Raw genomic sequence first — 21,282 nt, 5'->3', positions numbered from 1 at the left:
TCTCTTGGCTTTCTCTTTTTCTTTCCCCTCAAGTTTGAGTTTAAGACACTTATGTGGTTGGTCAAGTTCAGCTTTGTGCCATTTGATAGGAATTGGAGCCATGGGTGCCACACTAGTTCTTTCTTTAAGCTTTTCGGCCTCCCTCTTTTGTTGTATTTGAAGTTGGTCTCTAAATACCTCCTTGGGAGTCAATGGTTCCAGCTTGACCTTTTTACCTTTAAATCTAAAAGCAATAGCATTCTCTCGACTATAATGTATAGTATCTTTATCCAATTGTCATGGTATACCCAATAAAATATGTCTGGCATACATAGGCACAACATCAAACAAAACAACATCGATATATTTATCAATGTTGAATTTTACTTTGGCTTGTTTGTTTACTTTCATTTCACTACTATCATTAAGCCATTGTAATCTCTATGATTCGGGATGTTTCATTGTTACTAAGACTAATTTTTCAACCACAACATTACTAATTACATTTGCATAACTCCTACTATCAATTATCATATTATAAACCTTACCTTAGATTTCACAACGAGTGTGGAAGATGTTCTCTCTTTAAATTTGATCCTCATCTTTGTACACGGTCAAGACTCTCCTAGTCACAAGCTCAATTCGGCATTTGAAGCATTTAGGGTCTCATCTTCATCTTCAATTTCTTCCTCTTCTTGCCTGATTTCTCTCTAACTTCCTTCACTTTCAGATTCTAACTCACCATTACCTTTCAGCACCATGATTCTCCTATTCGGGCATTGATTGACAATATGTCCTCATCCCTGGCACTTAAAACAAACAATATCATGAGTTCTAGAAGGTTTAGGATCAAATTTACCTTCATTCCTTGGTGTTTGGACAGATTCGGTTTTGGCTTCTTTCCTTGGCCGACTGATGCTTTCATCACCAAGCTTCGATTTTAGCTTGTTGTCATATGTGGGATTGCTTCTTCAAACACTTGAATTTGTCCTCCCGCTGCTTGTACCACCTCCAAACCTTGAACTTATACCTCTTGTTTTGAATTGGTTATCGAGTTTGATAGCCACATGAAACATCTCTTCAATTCCACATATTGTTGTAATTCCAATTGATTTTCTATCTCTCGATTCAACCCACCTAGAAATCGTGCCATGGTTGCTTCTCTATCTTCATTCATGCTTAATCTCATCATGAGCATCTCCATCTCCTTGTTCTAATCATCCATGGACCTATTTCCTTGAGATAAAGATTGTAACCTTTGATGTAGCAACCTACAGTAATGAGTCGGCACAAATTACTTCCTCATGGCTCCTTTCATTTTTCGCCAAGTAGTAATCAATTCATCATCTACTCTCCTTCAGGTACTTTGTTCATTTTTCCACCATTGGAGTGCATAATGACCAAATTTCAAAGCTGCTAATTTAACTTTCTTAGCCTTCGAATAGTTATGGCAGTCGAATATCATCTCCATTCGCTCCTCCCATTCTAGATAAGCTTCCGGATCACTTTTTCCCATAAAAGGTGGTATGTTGACCTTAATATTTCCAAGATCATGATCCTCTTCCCTTGCTGGTCTCCCATTGGTTGTCCTTCCTTGGAGTGCAAAAATATCATTGAACCCCTCTTCAAAATCATCTCCAAATTTTTCATCCCCGAATTCCTCTCTAGGTCGCCCAAGGCCTCCTTGACCTCGACCTCAGCCTCCATGTGCATCTAACCTTGTATTCGGCCCACCTTGAGAATTTTCCACTCTCTTCAATCTTTGACCTAGGTGATCAAAGCGAGCATTCATCCGTTGGAGTTGTTCAATGATCACCATCATGTCGGTATGTTCGCCTCCAATTCCCATTGCTCTTGAATCATCTTTGAACCCCACGGATTCTTCTTCATTAATTCTTAATGATCCATCTCCTCTCCTTATCTTTGAATCTGCCATGTTAGTAAAAATAATACAAAAATCCTCACCAAATTCACTCCTTCACATGTTTCACTCAAACAAGGTCTCGACACTCATGTTTGTACACTAGTTTCGGCTTTTACCTTCTTTTAAGTTCACATGCTCTTGCCTTTTTCTACTCAAAGAATTAGCTAAAAGTTCTAATTAAAACACACTTAAACAGCAACTAGATCACAAGTGTACCTTAATTTCAACTTATCAATAAAACGGCAAGCAAAAATAATCAACTACCGAGCGGATTAATAAAACCTAGTATCGACCTTTCGAAGCAAAAACAAGGTAAATCAACAAGCAAATTTTCGAAATATATAAGATCTGGACAGAATATGAATAAACCAATAAATCAAGGATAAAACTTAATAAATAGATTCAAACAATGATCAAAAACAATTTGATCAAAAAATGGAATAGTTGTCAGTTGTAATTCTTGTAATTTAAATCTTTATGTCAAATCCTTTACCAATTATAATTGAAATAATTTTAAGCACTCAAAATTCAAATATCCAGCAATAAAATATTGATTAAATAGATAATATCATATAAGCTCCAACAATTTTCCAGCAACAAATTCAAACTCCAAATTGTAACCAAAAACAGGCCTTTCCAATTTTTTTTTTTTTTTTTTATCTTCAGCTTTTCTTTTTTCTCTCTTTTTTTTTTTTTTTTTTTTTTTTGGGTTACAAAATATAAACTCACTCCAGTAAAAAAATCAACAACAAAAATTTCAATTCCAACACCAAAATTCCACCAATCCTGAGACCACACTCCAAACAAAAATAAATTGCACAATTTTTAGGATTTATGCAATATGCTTCAAATCTCTTCTTTTTTTTTTTTTAGGGATATATGAATGCAACTAATTAGGATTAAAGCAACAAAGAAAAAAAAACAATAAACCAGGTTAACAAGAACAATAATGGAAAACAACCAACAAACTAGGAAGCAAAATACGGTAAAACAAGAAAACTTAATTTGACTAGGAAAGAATTTTTTGTTTTTTTTTATGCAGAGCGTGTATGAACTAAGAACAATCTTAAACTACTGTTAAAATTGTAGAATAACACAAAAATAAATAAAACAAATAAGATAGATTAAACCTAAACAAAATTCGACTCTGATACCAAATGATACGAACCTAGGTCGACTTGCTCGTAAACCCATATTATATTAGCCCGAATCAAAAAATTAGGTTCAAGTTCTTATGATCACTTCCATCCCTAATCAAATTGTAACTAGAAACCTTGGTATAAAACCCTTTTAAGAATTGATAACACCACCTAGATGCATTAAAACGGGTCATGTATCTTCGGATATGGATAAATGGGTCTTTAAATCTCTTGACTTGTGCTCTAGTAATTAGGCCGGTCTTCATCTGTATTGGATCAGCACCCCAGCAAGTAGTCGGTTGTATGGGTTCAAGCGGATTCTCATCAGTCAACACCCATCGAACATCTTATTTGTTTTTGTTGTTTTTGTTTTTGGAAGATCTTTGATCTAGAAGCTTGATGGATCTTGGATTTTGTTTATGGTGGATTAATTTTGTTTATTAATAATATAATTTCTATGCAATTATTTGTATTTCCTTGGATTAGTAGTTAAACATAACCAAGTAGATTGAAAAATTGGTTGGGTAATGCCTAAATGAAAGAATCAATACTTGGGTAAGCCTAATTTAGTAGTTAAGAGTGGAAAATATAATCTAAAAGCTATATTATGAGCTTGAGAAAGTCTATTTAGGTCTTGGGCAACCTTAATTTAACTTTAATTAAGTTTGTAGGACCCAATTTGGCCTGGGTAATTGGAAGGGAGATTAATTAAATGGTTAATTGATAGAATTAGGAAGCAATTCCAATTTAAGTAAATTTTCCATATATTTTACTTGCTTGAGACAGGGAATGAATGAATTTTTAAACCCTTTGTTGATAATTGGATAAGGAATCTTCATGGAAATGATCTCTTATTCATTTTCTTTATTACTTGAACGATTTGTATGCTTGTGAGATTCGATAAAATCAAGTTTATAGCTTGATTAGCTTAAAGTTTGATGTTGACTCAATTATCAGTCACCAAACTATCTTGCAACATGATTTGGGCAATAAAGTTCTACTCCATAACTTGCCAATGAAACTAATCCTCAACTATAAAGCACGACTAGCCAAGCTTCTTTTTAAGTCATGATGGGTGCAAGCTAGTATCAATGAATGAGAGATGTGTTTGCCATGTTTTAGCTTGACTTTAAAGAAATGTGAAGCATTCTTTAGACCTTCATTTGCCTTTGTGGGCAATGATAAGAGATGCTTTAGAAGAATCCTATATAAAAGGCCTTAGACCAATCTTAGGAAAATGCACTTACAAGCAAAGTTGGAAAATCCATAATAGTTCATGACCAGCTAAATTCATCTTGGCATTAACTATGGTTGACATGCTTCTGTATAAGAAACCAAGTATATTTAGGCCCAGGGCATGCAGTATATTGGTAATTAGTTTTTGGGTGATATGTGAAATCTTCATTATAATTAGAGGATGGATTGAAAAAAAAAAAAAAACTTTATTTAAGAATTCAAGTTTGATAAGTAAGATGATCTTCCCATGTGGCCAAAAACCTAAGATCATGGCAAGATCAAAAGTGTTGGTATTATCATCCTAAAATATAACACTCCACCACTATAAGAGGACTTGTTACTCTCTACGAATATTGTCCCCAATTTACCCACCTTATTCAGTATGGGGTTTTATGTTGAGAGCTATCCTAGGATTGGTCTTGCCTAAGCATGCTTAAATTTAAAGTTAAGCCAACCACTCTAAAAAGGCCTCGACCGTATGAGAGTGACTATTATTACATTTGAAAATCGTCCCATTATCTACATCCGAAGGATATTGGATTGGACACCAAGCAGTCTGATAGTGCCATGCAGCCACCCATATTGTTCGTCACAATCCACCTCCATTGGGGCCTAGTGTCCTCTCTGGCACACTTCCAGCTAGGTAGAGACTATAGTATTATTTGTAACACTACACCTCTACTGGCAGACCTATCGCTCTCTATCGGTATTGTCCCCAATTTAGCCACCATACTAGGTATAGGATTTTTGTTTAAAGCTTCTTAGGTGGTCATCTATCCTAAAATTACTCTCGCCTAAACACGCTTAACTTTGAAATTCTTTCGAACATTATAGCCAACCCCTCTGGAAAAAACCTTAGTGTTATAAGAGTAGCTATTATTACATTTGAATCATCCCCTAATCTACATCCGAAGGATGTGGGATTAGACACCAGGTAGCCTGCCAATATCCTGCACCTACCCACAATGGTTGTCATACAACAAAATGTAAAGAGTCACTAACAATCCTTTTTCACATATGATCACCAAGCAACAAAGCCTTAGTACCAAGTTGATACCAACTGATTGCCAATCTTTCTCACAATGAGACTTCAACCGTTTTTACCAAGAAACCTAAATTTTTCCAACCATGAGGCAAGTGGGTCATATTTTTCATATAGAGCTTTTATTCTATTTATTTCAATCATGTAGAAATAAGAATGGCAAAACGCTTACTCGATATCTTGAGTTATACGTGTTATATGTTGGAAATAAAACAAGTAGCAAAATTACAAATACAAATACCAAACATCAAACAATAATAATAAAATAATAAACAATTATTCAGAGTTTAGGATGTCCTGTTTAGTTGGATTGAGGCATGTAAATGCACTATCCTTAGAGAAGATATGCTCCTTTCTGCACTGGGTTGTCTAACATTCCTCTCCCAAGATACAATGATCCTTTAGGAATCTTACATACAGCTAAAAATTCCAACGAACTCTCCCGTAATGCTCAATATATATATACACTAAAATATCTTTGATAGTAGTAAAATAATTTTTGTAAAGGAAATATGAAGGATTTGAGAGAAGAGTAATTTGAGAAAGAAGAAAAGATAGTTAATTTTCTAATGCTGTATGTTTCCAAATGGGAAAGAAAGTTCCTATTTATAGATCTTGGAGTAAGAGATTGTTATGGATTGGATGATTTTTAGGAATAAACTTACTGAAAATTTGTAACTTAATCACAAGAAAAATTAACGTTAGAAACCAACTTTTTTTTTAATGTTAACTGATATATAAACTAATATATACATTACTAGTAGATAAAATAGGAATCTAACTTTTACTAAATAACTAAATATATATATTTTTTAAAAAGTACTATCTTGTAGGAACAAAAATACTAACGAAGTCCAATTCAACTAAAAAATGGAATTGCAATGTTAAAAACAACTTAGACTTAGTCTTTTCAGTAAAATCCTTCTTCATATAATATACATATTAATATTAATAGCATTTAAATCAATTATAACAATCCCCCACATGATTAAAAATTATGAAAATATAACTTTATAAAATAAATATATTATTGAGCATTTTTTACTGTGCAATGGGTATAGATACTTTCTGGGTTTGAACCATCATAAAGTATTTATAAGTTTCTTTCTAAAAGAACTATAGTGGACTAAGTTTTGAACTAGGTGCTTTGAACTAGATTTTCACTTACAATACACAGTATAAGTAATTCTTCTTGAGTTCTATTCTGGTTTGCACTTTAATGGTCAGGTGCACGTATCTTGTATCATGAGTATTTTTAGGGAGTAGCCTGATTTCCCATGATAGCGACCACACTATGATACTCACTTAGGTGAAACCTCCAAAGGAAGTATGTGATTGACTCCCTGCAAATATACATGCCTTGGTTTCATTCAAAGTTATACTCTTCTTATACCATCACAATCTTTAAGCACTATCACCATAGGAATGGAACCAAGAAATTCTCCTCAATTATAAAATAGTGCATCATAGTCACACTCCTGTTTCGTTCTTACCCATTGAACCTTCTTCATGAGATCTCCAATCACAAAGGTTAGGTGTCTACTGTAGTGACTATATTTATAGGCTTCAGTCCCATTCCCCTTAATGATTCAATAACTTACCCTCGCAATAAGCCTTTTGTAAGTGAGTCCGCAATATTCTTTTCAAATTTGACAAAATCAAGATCAATGACACCATGTGTTAGTAATTGTTTAATAGCTTTGTGTATAATCCTTATATATCTTCTCTCTTCATTATTATTTTTACTCTTTGCCTTTGCATTAGTTACTTGACTATCACAATGCGAAGGTACAACAGGAATCGGATGATGCAGAATTAGTATTTCTGCCAGAAGACTTCTCAATCATTCAGCTTCATTACTAGGAAGGTGTAGAGCAATGAACTCAGCTTCCATGGTTGACCTAGAAATTGTAGTCTGCTTTATTGACTTCCATCTTATTGCAACACCACCCAAGATAAAAACATAACCACTTGTGGCTTTAGTTTCATCTGAATTTGAAATCCAGTTAGCATCATAAAAACCTTCAAAAACTGTAGAAAAACCAATAATTTAATAATATAAAAGCTGTGATACTGTATCACCTTTATTTTTGTTAACTTTGAATTAGGATCAAAAGGCGTAGACAGATGCTTCACATAAAAAAAGTTAAAACTTTTTTAATAAATTTTCAACATAATGTCCTTGTGTCGAAGTTATACATGCATCACACTTTATTAGTTTCATGCCTAAAATAACATTAGCAATGCTGAGGTCCTTCATATCAAAATTCTTAGACAAAAACAATTTTGCATCATTAATGACATTCAAACTTGTACTGAAAATAAGAAAACCATCTACGTATATACAAAGAATTACATATGGATTTTCTAACAATTTAATATAAACACATTTATCAGTATTAAACTAATAAGAAAACCATTAAAAAGAATCACACTATTAAACTTTTTATGACATTGTTTTGGTGCTTGTTTTAAACCATAAAGAAATTTAACTAATTTACAAACTTTCTTTTCTTGACCAGGACTAATAAAACCTTCAGGCTGATTCATGTAAATCTCTTCATCGAACTCACCATTCAAAAAAGTAGTTTTTACATCCATTTGGTGAATTTCTAATTTAAAAATTGCCGCCTAAGCAATTAAAACTCTAATAGTAGTGATTTTATTAACAGAAGAATAAGTACCAAAGAAATCAATGCCTTCTTTTTGTTTAAGACCTTTTGCAACAAATATACCTTTAAATTTTTCAATAGAGCCATCAGTTTTCAATTTTTTCTAACAATCCATTACCACCCAATTGTTTTACAACGAGGAGAAAGTTCAATTACAATCCATGTATTATTTCTCATTATTGAATCCATTTCACTATTAATAACTTCTTTCAAAAAAAGAGCATCTAGAGAACTCATGGATTCATTAAAAGTTTTAGGATCATTTTCAATTAAAAAGTTTGGAAATAAAAAGTTTAAAAATTCATTTCCAAACTTTTTCTCAACTTTATTTCTTTTACTCCTTCTAAGTTCAATTTGATCTTCAAAAAGAATAAAACTAGAGTTGAGTTTTCACAAACTTATTTTGAAATTTTATCTTTCATTGGAAAAATATATTCAAAGAAAGTAACATCATGAGATTCTATAATAGTATTTACAAAAAAATCAGAAACATCAGATTTTAATATAAAAAATCTATGAGTAATACTATTTCAAGAATAACCAATAAAAACGCAACCAATGGTTTTACAACCCAATTTTCTCTTTTTATTTATAGGAATACTTACCTTTGTAAAACACCTCCACACTTTGAGAAATTTCAAATTAGGTTTCCTATTTTCCAAAGCTCGTAAGGAGTTTTATCAAAATTTTTATAGCGAATTCTATTAAGTTTTAAACATGCAGAATATAAAACTTCACCCCATGGATTATTAGGCAAACAAAAACTAATAAGCATAGAATTAACTATATCAAGTAAAGGTTTCTGTTTCCTTTCAGCTACGCTATTTGATTATGGTGAATAAAGTGCAGTTACCTGATGAATAATGCCATGTGATTCACAAAATTCATTCATCTCATTAGAAGTATATTCACCACCTTTGTCAGATCTCAAAATCTTTATTTTCTTTTTAAGCTGATTTTCTACTTCAGCCTTATAAACGTTGAACATATCAAATAATTCACTTTTAGAATGAATTAAATAAACATAACAATATTTAGACAAAGCATCAATAAAAGTAATAAAATTATGTTTACCACCACGAGTCAAAATATTGTTGCAATCAAATATATTACTATTAATTAATTGTAATAAACTATTTTCTTGTTCACCTTATTTAAAAGGTTTTCTAGACTATTTTGCCTGAACACAAACATCTCATTTTTGAGAAACAAAAGAGGATTTTGGAATAAGGTTGAAATTCATCATTCTCTTAATAGAATTGAAATTAACATGCCCAAGCCTACCATGCCAAAAATTAAAACATTCAACATTCACAACAGAAGTATAAGAAGTAGACAAATGATAAATATTGTAGTTGATAATATTAAGTTTAAACAAATCATCATACAAATAACCTTAACCAATAAAACAACCATTTTTCATAAACACAACTCTATTTGAATCAAATACAACTTTGTAACCATTTTTAACCAATAAAGAACTACTAACTAAATTTTTCCTAATACCTAAAACATGCTTAACACCATCTAAAATAACAGAATTGCCAAAAGAAAAGTTCAATTTCACTTGTCCTTCTCCTAATATTCAAGTCAAATTTCCATTTCGAATGCTTACCATTTTTGTGTTTGATTCTTGATATGAACAAAATAATTTTTTTATCAAAACAAACATGAACATTAGCCCTTGAATTAATCCACCAATCATTTGATTTAAAAATAAAATTTGTTTGTGGGCTAGAAATAAAATACTCATTAGCATAAGAGGAAGAATTTGTCTCCAAGACATTTCCTTGTGGTTTTGTGCCAAAAGATCAATGAATATTTTGTGTAACTCTTTTTTTAAAAAGACAATATTTGGGCCTTATGATTCGTTTTGCCACAAACCCAACAAGAACACATCTTTTTCTGAATAATAGATTTATCCTTTTTATCAAAATTGTTGACATTTTGGTTTTTTTTCTAGCTAATTTTCTTTAAATCTTTGGTTTTTTTATACGAACCTAGGTCAACATGTGCCTAAGCCCGTATTATATTAGCTCGGATCTCAATTAAGTTTCAGATTTTAATGGATTGATCTGAACCCCTAACCAACCGATGATTAGAAATCTTGGTATAATGAAGATGCCACAATAGGTGCTGGATATCCTATTAATAAGTAAAGACTAAAACACTCACTCTCTAATGATGTTTTAGGTGTTCAATGAGAACAAGGAGAAATTCAATCTCACAAATAATTTTCTATATGAATAACGTACTAAATATTATTGATAAAAAAAGTCCTTAAATAGCCTAAAAAGTTATAAAATAAAATCCTAATTAACTTGGTAAAATCGGCCACCAAATAATAGGAAACCTAGCTTGGCTGAAATTCATCTCCTTTCCTAATCTAATTTAGATTAATTAATTCTTTTATTTTGAATTAGGAATTAATTAATTTACAATGAAAATAATAAAATAATAACTTCATAAGTTTATTTTTCAAGAAAACAAACAAATATAAACCAAATAAAAGACTAATTTCCTAAAACAAAAAGTCAAAATCAAATTAGGAAACTAGTTTACTAGTTTGACTACTAAGATATCTTTGACCAATCTCTAGGTTATTTAGGCTCCAAATTAGCTTCCATATGCCATTTAGGATGCCAAATATGATTAATAATGATTCCTACATGTTTTCCTTTAACTAGAATAAGTTAAACAAGAAGAAAAGTCAAAGTCAACGGCTAAACAACACATTTTTGATCAAATTAAGATGCTATACGTACAAGTCCTTTTTAGATGCTTTTGATTCTGCCTTGGCTGGATTCCATGTCCTCTTAATGATATTCATTAATTCCATGAAGTGTTGGAACCATTCCTTGCTTCTCGGAGTTCAAATTTGCACGAAAATAGCTACCAGGGTCCGTATCGATCTCCACCACTTGGATGCTTAAAACGGATCTTGTATCTTCAGATATTGTCGATTCTTTTTGAGAATTAATTACTCCCTATATTTGAGCATCCAGGTTTTCTTAAATCTCTTAATTTGAGCCCTAATGATCGGCCCGGTCTTCATCCGTATCTGGTCAACATCCCAGCGGGTTGTCGATTGTGCGGGCTCGGGCAGATTTTCATCATTCCCCTTCTCTTGAAAAGGATTTGCCCTCAAATCAAGATCATCACTTGCAGCAATAGGAGATAAATCAAAAATATTAAATGTGGCACTAACATTATACTCACCTGTTAAATCAAGTTTGTAGGCATTCTCGTTAATCCCCTCCAAAACTTGGAAAGGTCCATATACAAGCGGTATAAGCTTTGACTTTCTTTGTCTTGAAAATCTTTCCTTTCGTAAGTGCAACCAAACCAAATCTCCTGGATCAAACACTAACACAACAAAATCTAGAAATACATGCTCATCATGGTAAAAATTACACTTGTTAAAGTTCGCAAATAATCTATTCCAAATTTTCAAATTTCCACAAAGTAAAGTAGATAAAGTTCTATACAACAAAAGCATTTTTAAATAAGCATCTATATAATTCATGATCAGCAATGGTTTCTTACTCAAGATAGATTTATTAACATCCCCAAAACTCAAATAAAATTTTTTAGTTTTCCTTTCTTTTCTTTCTTCTTCTTTCTCCTCTCGGATTGTCCCTCACTCTCGGTTTTTTTTAGCTTTCTAACACTCTCGGGTTTCTCTTCCTTTCTCACTCCTCTCTCGGATTTTTCATGTCTTTTATCACTCCCGGTCTTCTTTCTGTCTTTTCCCTCAAGCTTAGGTTTTGAACACTTACCTTGGATAGCAAGCTCGGACTTACCTTTTTGGATTGTTGGTGAAGCCGTAGGTGCCATACTAGCTTTCTCCTTGATCTTTTCAGCTTCCCTTTTTTATTGTATTTGTAATTGGTCTCTGTATACTTCCTTGGGAGTCAATAGCTCCAGCTTGACCTTCTTACCTTTAAATCTAAAAACAACACAATTCTCTCAACCATAATGAGTAGCATCTTTATCAAATTGCCATGGTCTACCTAATAGAATATGTCTGGCATGCATAGGCACAACAACACATAAAACAACATTCACATATTTATCTATGCTAAATTTTACCTTGGCTTGTTTAGTCACTTTCATCTCACCACTATCATTAAGCCATTGTAATCTATATGGTTCGGGATGTTTAATAGTTGTTAAGCCTAATTTATCAACCATAATGTTACAAATTACATTTGTACAACTCCCACTACCAATTATCATACTATTGGATTTCACATCGGGTATGGAAGATGTTTTCTCTTTGAACTTGATCCTCATCCTTGTATACACTCAACACTTTCCTTGCCACACCAAGCTCAATTCAGCATTTGAAGCTTTTAGGGTTTTGACTTCATCTTCAATTTCTTCCTCTTCATGCTCGGTCTTAATTTCAGCTTCATCACTATCGGATTCCAAGTAACCAATGTCCTTCAACACCATGATTCTTTAGTTTGGGCATTGTTTGGCAATATGTCCTCATCCCTGGCACTTAAAATAAACAATATCTCTAGTTCTAGAGGGTTTAGGACCAGATTTACCTTCATATTTGTGTGCTTGAGTAGGTTCGGCCCTATTATCTCTCCTTGACTGATTGGTGCTCTCCTCACCTTGCTTTAGTTTTGGCTTTGATTCATAGACGGGATTGCTTTTCCAAGCAGTTGGATTTGACCTCCCGCTATTTTGTAACTCCTTTAAACCATGATCTTACCCTCCTTTTGAATTGATTTTCAATTTTGATGGCCACATGAAGTATCTCCTCCAATTCTACATATTGTTGAAGCTCTACTTGGTTGGCTATATCACTATTCAAACCACCCAAAAACCTTGCCATGGTTGCTTCTCTATCTTCATTCTTGCTTAATCTCATCATAAGTATCTCCATCTCTTTGTAATAATCCTCTATGGACCTACTACCTTGTGATAATGATTGTAACCTTTGATGCAGCAACCTATGGTAATGAGTCGGTACAAATGGCTTTCTCATGACTCCTTTCATTTGTCGCCAAGTAGTAATCAATTCATCACCTACTCTCCTTTGGGTATTTTGCTCATTAGTCCACCATTAGAGTGAATAATGTCCAAACTCCATTGCTACTAATTTAACATTCTTGGCCTCCGAATAATTGTGACAATCAAAAATCATCTCCATTCGTTCCTCTCATTCCAAGTAAGCTTCCAGATTGCTTTTCCCTATGAAAGGTTGTATGTTTACCTTGATATTACCAAGATCATCATCTTCATTCCTTGCTGATCTCCCATGGATTGGCCTTCCTTGAGGTTCAAAAATTTCATCATATCCCTCATCCAAGTCACTCCAAAATTGCCTTCCCTGAATTCTTCTCTAAATCGCTTTCAGCCTCCTCGACCTCGACCTTGGCCTCCATGAGCATCAAAGCTTGTATTTGGCCCTCTTGTGATGTTTCTAATTTGTCCATCCTTTGATTGATGTGATCAAATTGAGCATTCATCTGCTGTAATTGTTCCAAGACGGCCCTCATGTCCATGTGCTCATCTCTACTCCCCGTAGCTCGGGAATCTCCTTTGAATCCTATGGACTCTTCTTCATTAATTCTCAATGGTGGATCTCCTCTTCTCACCCTTGAATCTTTCATGTTAGTATAAATAATACAAAAATAAAATAGGACCTCACTAAATTCACTTCCTCATGTGTTTCACTCAAATAAGGACTCGACACTCGTGTTTGCACACTAGTTTCGACTGTTAAACCCTCTTTTAAGCTTATGCTCTCTTCCCTTTTTCTGCTTAAAGAATTATCTCAAAGTTCTAATTAAAACACCCACAAAACAACAATTAGATCACAAGTGCTCCTAATTTAAACTTATCAACAAAAGAGTAGCAAAAGCAAGCAATACTGAGTGAATTTTTAAACACCTAATTCTCAGCTTTTCTAAGCAAAAATAAGACAATTTAACAAAGCAAATTTTGGAAACAATAAGAACAGGACCAGATGGTAAGAAATTAAGAATTCAAGAATAAAAATCTAGGAAAAGAAATTCAAACATGAACAAGAATCCATTTGAGCAAAATAAAGATTAGTTGTTGGTTGTTGTTCTTTGTAATTCAAGTTTTTGTATCAAATCCTTTAGCTAATTTTAATCCAAATAATTTTGGCACTCACAAATATAAATTTCCAGCAGCAAATAAAGTTCCAGCAACTCCAAATAATGAATAAATATGCAACAAATCAGCAGCTCCAACAATGTCCAGCAAATAAATCAAACTCCAAATTAAACAAACTACAGTTTTTGGTTTTTTTTTTTTTTTATATGTTCGGCTTTTCTTCTTCTTTTCTTTTTTCTTTTTTTTTTCTTTTCATAGAATGTAAAACAACTCCAGTAGCATAGATCAACACCAAAAATAGTAATTCCAACACCAAAAGCCACCAAACCCGTGACCACCAACAAAATACAAATGTGCATTTTTTTTTTAATATTTATGTTGCTGCAAACCCCTCTCTTTTCTTTTCTCTTTTTTTTTTTTTTAATATATGAATGCAAATACTTAAGATCAAAAACAGCAAATAAAAATCAACAATAAACTAAATTAACAAGAACAATGATGGAAACAACCAATAAAATAGGAAGCAAAAATACGGTAAGACAAGGAAATCCTAATTAAACTAGGAATGAAAAAAAAAAAAACTTCAGATGCTGAATGTGTATGAGATGGATGCAATCTTAATCTAATGCTAAAATTAAAGATTAACACAAAACAAATAAAGCAAATAAAGATGAATCAAACCTAAACAAAATTTGGCATTGATACCAAATGATACGAATCTAGGTCCACACGCGTCTAAACCAACATTATATTAGCCTGGATCTCAATTAAGTTTAGATTTTAATGGATTGATCTGAACCCCTAACCAACCGATGATTAGAAATCTTGGTATAATGAAGATGCCACAATAGGTGCTGGATATCCTATTAATAAGTAAAGACTAAAACACTCACTCTCTAATGATGTTTTAGGCGTTCAATGAGAACAAGGAGAAATTCAATCTCACAATTAATTTTTTGTATGAATAATGGACTGAATATTATTGATAAAACAAGCACTTAAATAGGCTAAAAAGTTACAAAATAAAATCCTAATTAACTAGGTAAAACCGGCCACCAAAGAATAGGAAACCTAACTTGGCTGAAATTCACCTCTTTTCCTAATCTAATTTGGATTAATTAATTCTTTATTTTAAATTAGGAATTAATTAATTTACAATGAAAATAATAAAATAATAACTTTCCTAAGTTGATTTTTCCAGCAAATAAATAAATAGAAACAAAATAAAAGACTAATTTTCTAAAATAAAAAGTCAAAATCAAATTAGGAAACTAGTTAACTAGTTTGACTACTAAGGTAGGTTTGATCAATCTTATGCGAATCTGCCCGAACCCGCACAATCGACAACCCGCTAGGGTACTGACTAGATAGATGAAGAATGGGCCGATCACTAGGGCTCAAGCTAAGAGGTTTAAGGATAACCTTGCTGCCTTTATCTAGGGGGTAATTCATTCTCAAAAGGGCCTGTCCATACCCAAAGATACAAGGCTTGTTTTGAGCATACAAATGGTAAAAACCGATATGGACCCAGGTAGCAGTTTTGGTGCATTTTTGGATTCCCGGAAATGGGAAATGGGTTCAAATCTTCTTGAATTCACTTGATATCACTAAGAAGTCATGGAACTAGTCATTTAAGTGGTGTGCGCATGAGAGAGAAATTGGCCAGATTTTGCTGTATTTTCCGCTGGCTTTACTATATTCTGCTGAGTTGTCTTTTTCTCTTTCCTCCAAGCAAGGGCAACATGTGGGACTCCATAATAAACTTATTTGGCATCCTAAAAAGCATATAGAAGCTGATTTGGAGCTCAAATTGATCAAAGATTTGTCAAAATCAACTTAGTCAAAAACCTAGTATTCTAGTTTCCTAATTTGATTTTTACTTTTTGTTTTAGGAAATTACCTTTACTTTTGGTTTTTATTTATTTATTTTCTGGAAAAATAAGTTTAGGATAGTTATTATTTTATTATTTTCATTGTAAATTAGTTAATTCTTAATTCAAAATAAGGAAATTAATTAATCCAAATTAGATTAAGAAAGGGTGTGAAATTAGCCAATTTCCTAATTGGATTCTATGTTGGCTGAAATTTCCTAATCCTTTTAGGGCTTATTTTCAATGAAAAATCAAGCTTGAATTTTATACAGAAAACTATTTGTGAGATTGAATTCTCTTTGTTCTTTTGAACACCTAAAACACCATTAGTGAATGAGTGTTTTAGTTTGACTTATCAATAGGCCTTTCATCACCTACTATGGCGTCTTTATTATATATCAAGGTTTCTAATTATAGATTGGTTAGGGGTCAAGGTGACTATTAGAACTTGAACATAATTAAATCTGGGCTAATATAATACGGGTTTAGATGCAAGTCGTCCTAGGTTCGTATCATTTGGTATTAGAGACAAATTTTATTCAGGTTTAATCTATCTTTATTTGCTTTCTTTGTTTTTGTGTTAATCTGAAATTTTAGCGTTAGGTTAAGGTTGCTTCTATCATTATACACGTTATGCATATTAAAACAAAAACAAAAATTCATTCCTAGCTAAATTAGGTTTTCTTAGTTTTACCGTATTTTTATTTCCTAGTTTGTTGGTTGTTTTCATCTTTGTTCTTAGTAATCTAGTTTATTGTGGAGTTTTCTTTGCTGTTTTGGTCTTAATTATTTGCATTCATATATTCAAAAAAAAAACAAAAGAGAGAGTTTTGAAAGCATATTGCATAAAAAACCTAAAATTTATGCAATTTGTTTTTGTTTGAAGAGTGGTATCGGGTTTGGTGAACTTGTGGCTTTAGAATTGCAATTTTTGGTGTTGATCCTTGCTACTAAAGTTTTTTTATGATATGAAAGTTAAAAAATAATAATAAAAAATAAAAAAAAGAGGTTTGAGGAATAAAAAAAAAAAAAAAAACTGCACATTTTTATTCTTGTTGTTGGAGGCCACGGGTTTGGTGAGTTTTTGCTGTTGGAATTGCAATTTTGTTGCTAATTGTGTTACTGGAGTTGTGTTTGATATTCAATGAAAAAAAAGAAAGAAGAAGAAAAGCTGAATATAAAAAAAAAAAAAAAAATTGGTTTGTTGAATTTGGGGTAGAAATTTCTTGGAGCTGCTGTTTTGTTGATTGTTTATTCAATATTTGGAGTTGCTGGAGAATTATTTTTGTTGCTGGATATTTGAATTTTGAGTGCTTAGATCATTTGGATTAAAATTAGTTAAAGGAATTGATACAAAACTAGAATTACAAGAACAACAACCAACACTACTCTTTAATTTTGTTCAAATTGATTCTTGTTCGAGTTTGAATTTCTTTTTCTAAAATTTCATTCTTGGATTATTAATTTCTTACCATCTAGTCCAGTTCTTATTAATTCCAAAAGTTTCTTGTTGATTTGCCTTATTTTTCCTAGAAAAACCGAAAACTAGGTTTTGTTAATTCATTCGGTGCTACTATTTTGTTGATAAGTTTAATTAAAACATACTCATGATCTAATTTCTATTTTGTGGGTGTTTTAATTAGAACTTTGAGATAATTCATTGAGTGGAAAAAGGCAAGAGTGTGTGAGCTTAAAAGAGGATAAAAGCCGAAACTAGCATGAAAACACGAGTGTCGAGACCTGGATTGAGTGAAACACGTGAGGGAGTGATATTTGGTGAGAATTTATTTCATTTTGCATTATTTATACTAACATGGCATATTATAGGTTGAGGAGAGGAGATCCACCACTAAGAATTAATGAAGAAGAATCTGTAGGATTCCATGGTGATTCCCGAGCTACGGGAGTGGTGAGCAAACGGACATGAGGGCTGTCTTGGAACAATTGCAGCGGATGAATGCTCAATTTGAACACATAAATCAAAGGATCGACAGAATAGAAAAATCTCATGGTGGACCAAATTTGAGGCAAGAGTTCCATGGAGGTCGAGGTCAAGGTCGAGGAGGCCATGGACAACCTAGAGAGGAGTTTGAAAAGTAAAATTTTGGAGATGATTTCGAGGAAGGAATGGATGAAACCCTTGCTGTCCAAAAGAGGCTAGGCCATGGGAGGCATAGGAGAGAGGAGGTAGATGATGATCTTGGCAACATCAAGATAAACATACCATCTTTCATGGGAAAAAGTAACCCAGAGGCTTACTTGGAATGGGAGGAGCATATGGAGATGATCTTTGATTGCTACAACAATTCGAAGGCTAAGAAGGTGAAATTGGTAGCAATTAAATTTGGTCATTATGCACTCCAATGGTGGACTAACGAGCAAAACACCTGAAGGAGAGTTGGTGATGACTTGATCACATGGAGACAAATGAAAGGAGCCATGAGGAAGTGGTTCGTACCATCACACTATCATAGGTTGCTGCATCAAAAACTTCAATCTTTATCTCAAGGAACTAGGTCCATGAAGGATTATTACAAGGAGATGGAAATGCTTATGATGAGGTTAAGCATGAATGAAGATAGGGAAGCAACCATGGCAAGGTTTTTAGGTGGTTTGAATCATGAGATAGACAATCAACTAGAATTACAACAATATGTGGAATTGGAGGAGATGTTGCATGTGGCTATTAAACTTGAACATCAATTCAAGAGGAGGGGTGTAAGCTCATGGTTTGGAGGAGTTTCAAACAGCAGAAGATCAAATCCAAGGGGCTGGAGAAATAATCCTGCCTTTGAAAACAACCCAAAGCCGAAAGTTGGAGAAGAAAGTACCAATTGGCAAAAAAGGAGCCCAAAGCCGAATATCTCCAAGCACCAAAGAATGAGGTAAAATCTGATCCTAAACCTTTAAGATCTAGAGAAATTATTTGTTTTAAGTGCCAGGGACGAGGACACATCACTAGTCAATGCCCAAATAGAAGAATCATGGTGTTAAAAGGTAATGGTGAGCTAGAATCGGAAAGTGAAGAAAGTGAGTGTGAGATTGAACAAGGAGAGGAAGAACTTGAAGATGAAGCCGAGACACTCCATGCATCCAATGCCGAATTAAACTTGGTTTCTAGGAGAGTACTTGCTGTATACAAGGATGAGGACCAAGTTCAAAGAGAAAATATCTTCCACACCCGATGTGAAATCCAAGGTAATATTTGTAGTATGATTATTGATAGTGGAAGTTGTACAAATGTAATTAGTAACATTGTGGTTGATAAATTAGGCTTAACAACTATTAAAAATCCAGAACCATATAGATTACAATGGCTTAATAATAGTGGTGAGATGAAAGTGAATAAATAAGCCAAAGTAAAATTTAGCATAGAAAAATATGAGGATGTTGTTTTGTGTGATGTTGTGCCTATGCATGCCGGACATACACTATTAGGTGTACCATGGCAATTTGATAAAGATGCTACTCATTATGGTCAAGAGAATTGTATTATTTTTAAATTTAAACGCAGGAAGGTCAAGCTGGAGCCATTGACTCCCAAGGAAGTATATAGAGACCAATTGCAAATACAACAAAGGAGGGAGGCCGAGAAGCTAAAGGAGAAAGCTAATATGGCACCTACGGCTTCACCATCCATCCAAGAAGGTAAGTCTGAGCTTGCTATCCAAGGTAAGCATTCTAAAACACAAATTGAATGAAAAAATCATGAGAAAGCTGAAATTGGAGCCAAAAAAATAGAGAAAGCTGAGAGGCTTAGTGAGAAACCTGAGAGAGAGGAAGAATGTGAGGTGGTCAAAAGAGAGAGAAAGGAAAAGTAAAAAACTTTATTTAAGTTTTGGGGATGTTAATAAGGCTATCTTGAGGAAGAAACCATTGCTGGTCATGAATTATAAAGATAATTATCTAAAAATGTTTTTGTTGTATAGAACTTTATCTGCCTTGTTGAGAGCTTTACTTTGTGGAAATTTGAAAATTAGGAAGAGATTATTTGCTAACTTTAAAAAGAGTAATTTTTACCATAATGAGAATGTATTTCTAGATTTTGTTGTGATACTATTTGACCTAGGAGATTTGGTTTGGTTGCACTTATGAAATGAGAGGTTCCCAAAACAAAGAAAGTCAAAGCTCATGCCACATGTGGATGGACATTTTCAAGTTTTAGAGCGGATTAACGAGAATACCTACAAACTTGATTTAATCTGTGAGTATAATGTTAGTACCAAATTTAATGTTGCTGATTTATCTCCTTTTACTGCAGGTGATGATCTTGATTTGAGGACAAATCTTTTTCAAGAGGAGGGGAATGATATAAATCTGCTCGAACCCACACAACCGACAACCCGCTAGGGTGTTGACCTGATACGAATGAAGACTGGGCCAATCACTAGGGCTCATGCTAAGAGGTTTAAGGAAAACTTTGTTGCCTTTATCCAAGGGGTAATTCATTCTCAAAAGGGTTTGTCCATACCTACAGATACAAGGTCTGTTTTGAGCATATAATTGGTGAAAACCAATATGGATCCGGGTAGCGGTTTTGGTGTATTTATGGATTCCAGGAAGGGGAAAATGGGTTCAAATCTTCTTGAATTCACTTGATATCACTAAGAAGTCATGGCAATTGGTCATTTAAGTGGTGTGCGCATGAGAGTGAAATTGGCCGGGTTTTGCCGTATTTTCCACTAGCTTTACTATATTTGCTGAGTTGGCTTTTTCTCTTTCCTCCAAGCAAGGGAAACGTGTGGGACTCCATAATAAACTTATTTGGCATCCTAAAAATCTTATAGAAGCTGATTTGGAGCTCAAATTGATCAAAGATTGGTCAAAGTCAACTTAGTCAAAAAGCTAGTATTCTAGTTTCCTAATTTGATTTCTACTTTTTGTTTTATGAAATTAGCTTTACTTTTGGTCTTTATTTATTTATTTTCTGGACAAATAAATTTAGGAAAGTTATTATTTTATTATTTTCATTGTAAATTAATTAATTCCTAATTGAAAATAAGGGAATTAATTAATCCAAATTAGATTAGGAAAATGTATGAATTAGGCAATTTCCTAATTGGATTCTATGTTGGGTGAAATTTTCTAATCCTTTTAGAGTTTTATTTTGTTCATTCAAAGCCTATTTAAAGGCTTATTTTCAATGAGAAATCAAGCTTGAATTTTATACAGAAAATTATTTGTGAAATTGAATTCTCTTTATTCTTTTGAACACCTAAAACATCATTAATGAATGAGTGTTTTAGCTTGACTTATCAATAGATCTTCCATCACCTATTGTGGTGTCTTCATTATATACCAAGGTTTCTAATCACAGGTT

Source organism: Ziziphus jujuba, chromosome 5, assembly GCF_031755915.1.
Source record: "Ziziphus jujuba cultivar Dongzao chromosome 5, ASM3175591v1".
Taxonomy (NCBI): domain Eukaryota; kingdom Viridiplantae; phylum Streptophyta; class Magnoliopsida; order Rosales; family Rhamnaceae; genus Ziziphus; species Ziziphus jujuba.
This window is presented reverse-complemented; position numbering follows the sequence as displayed.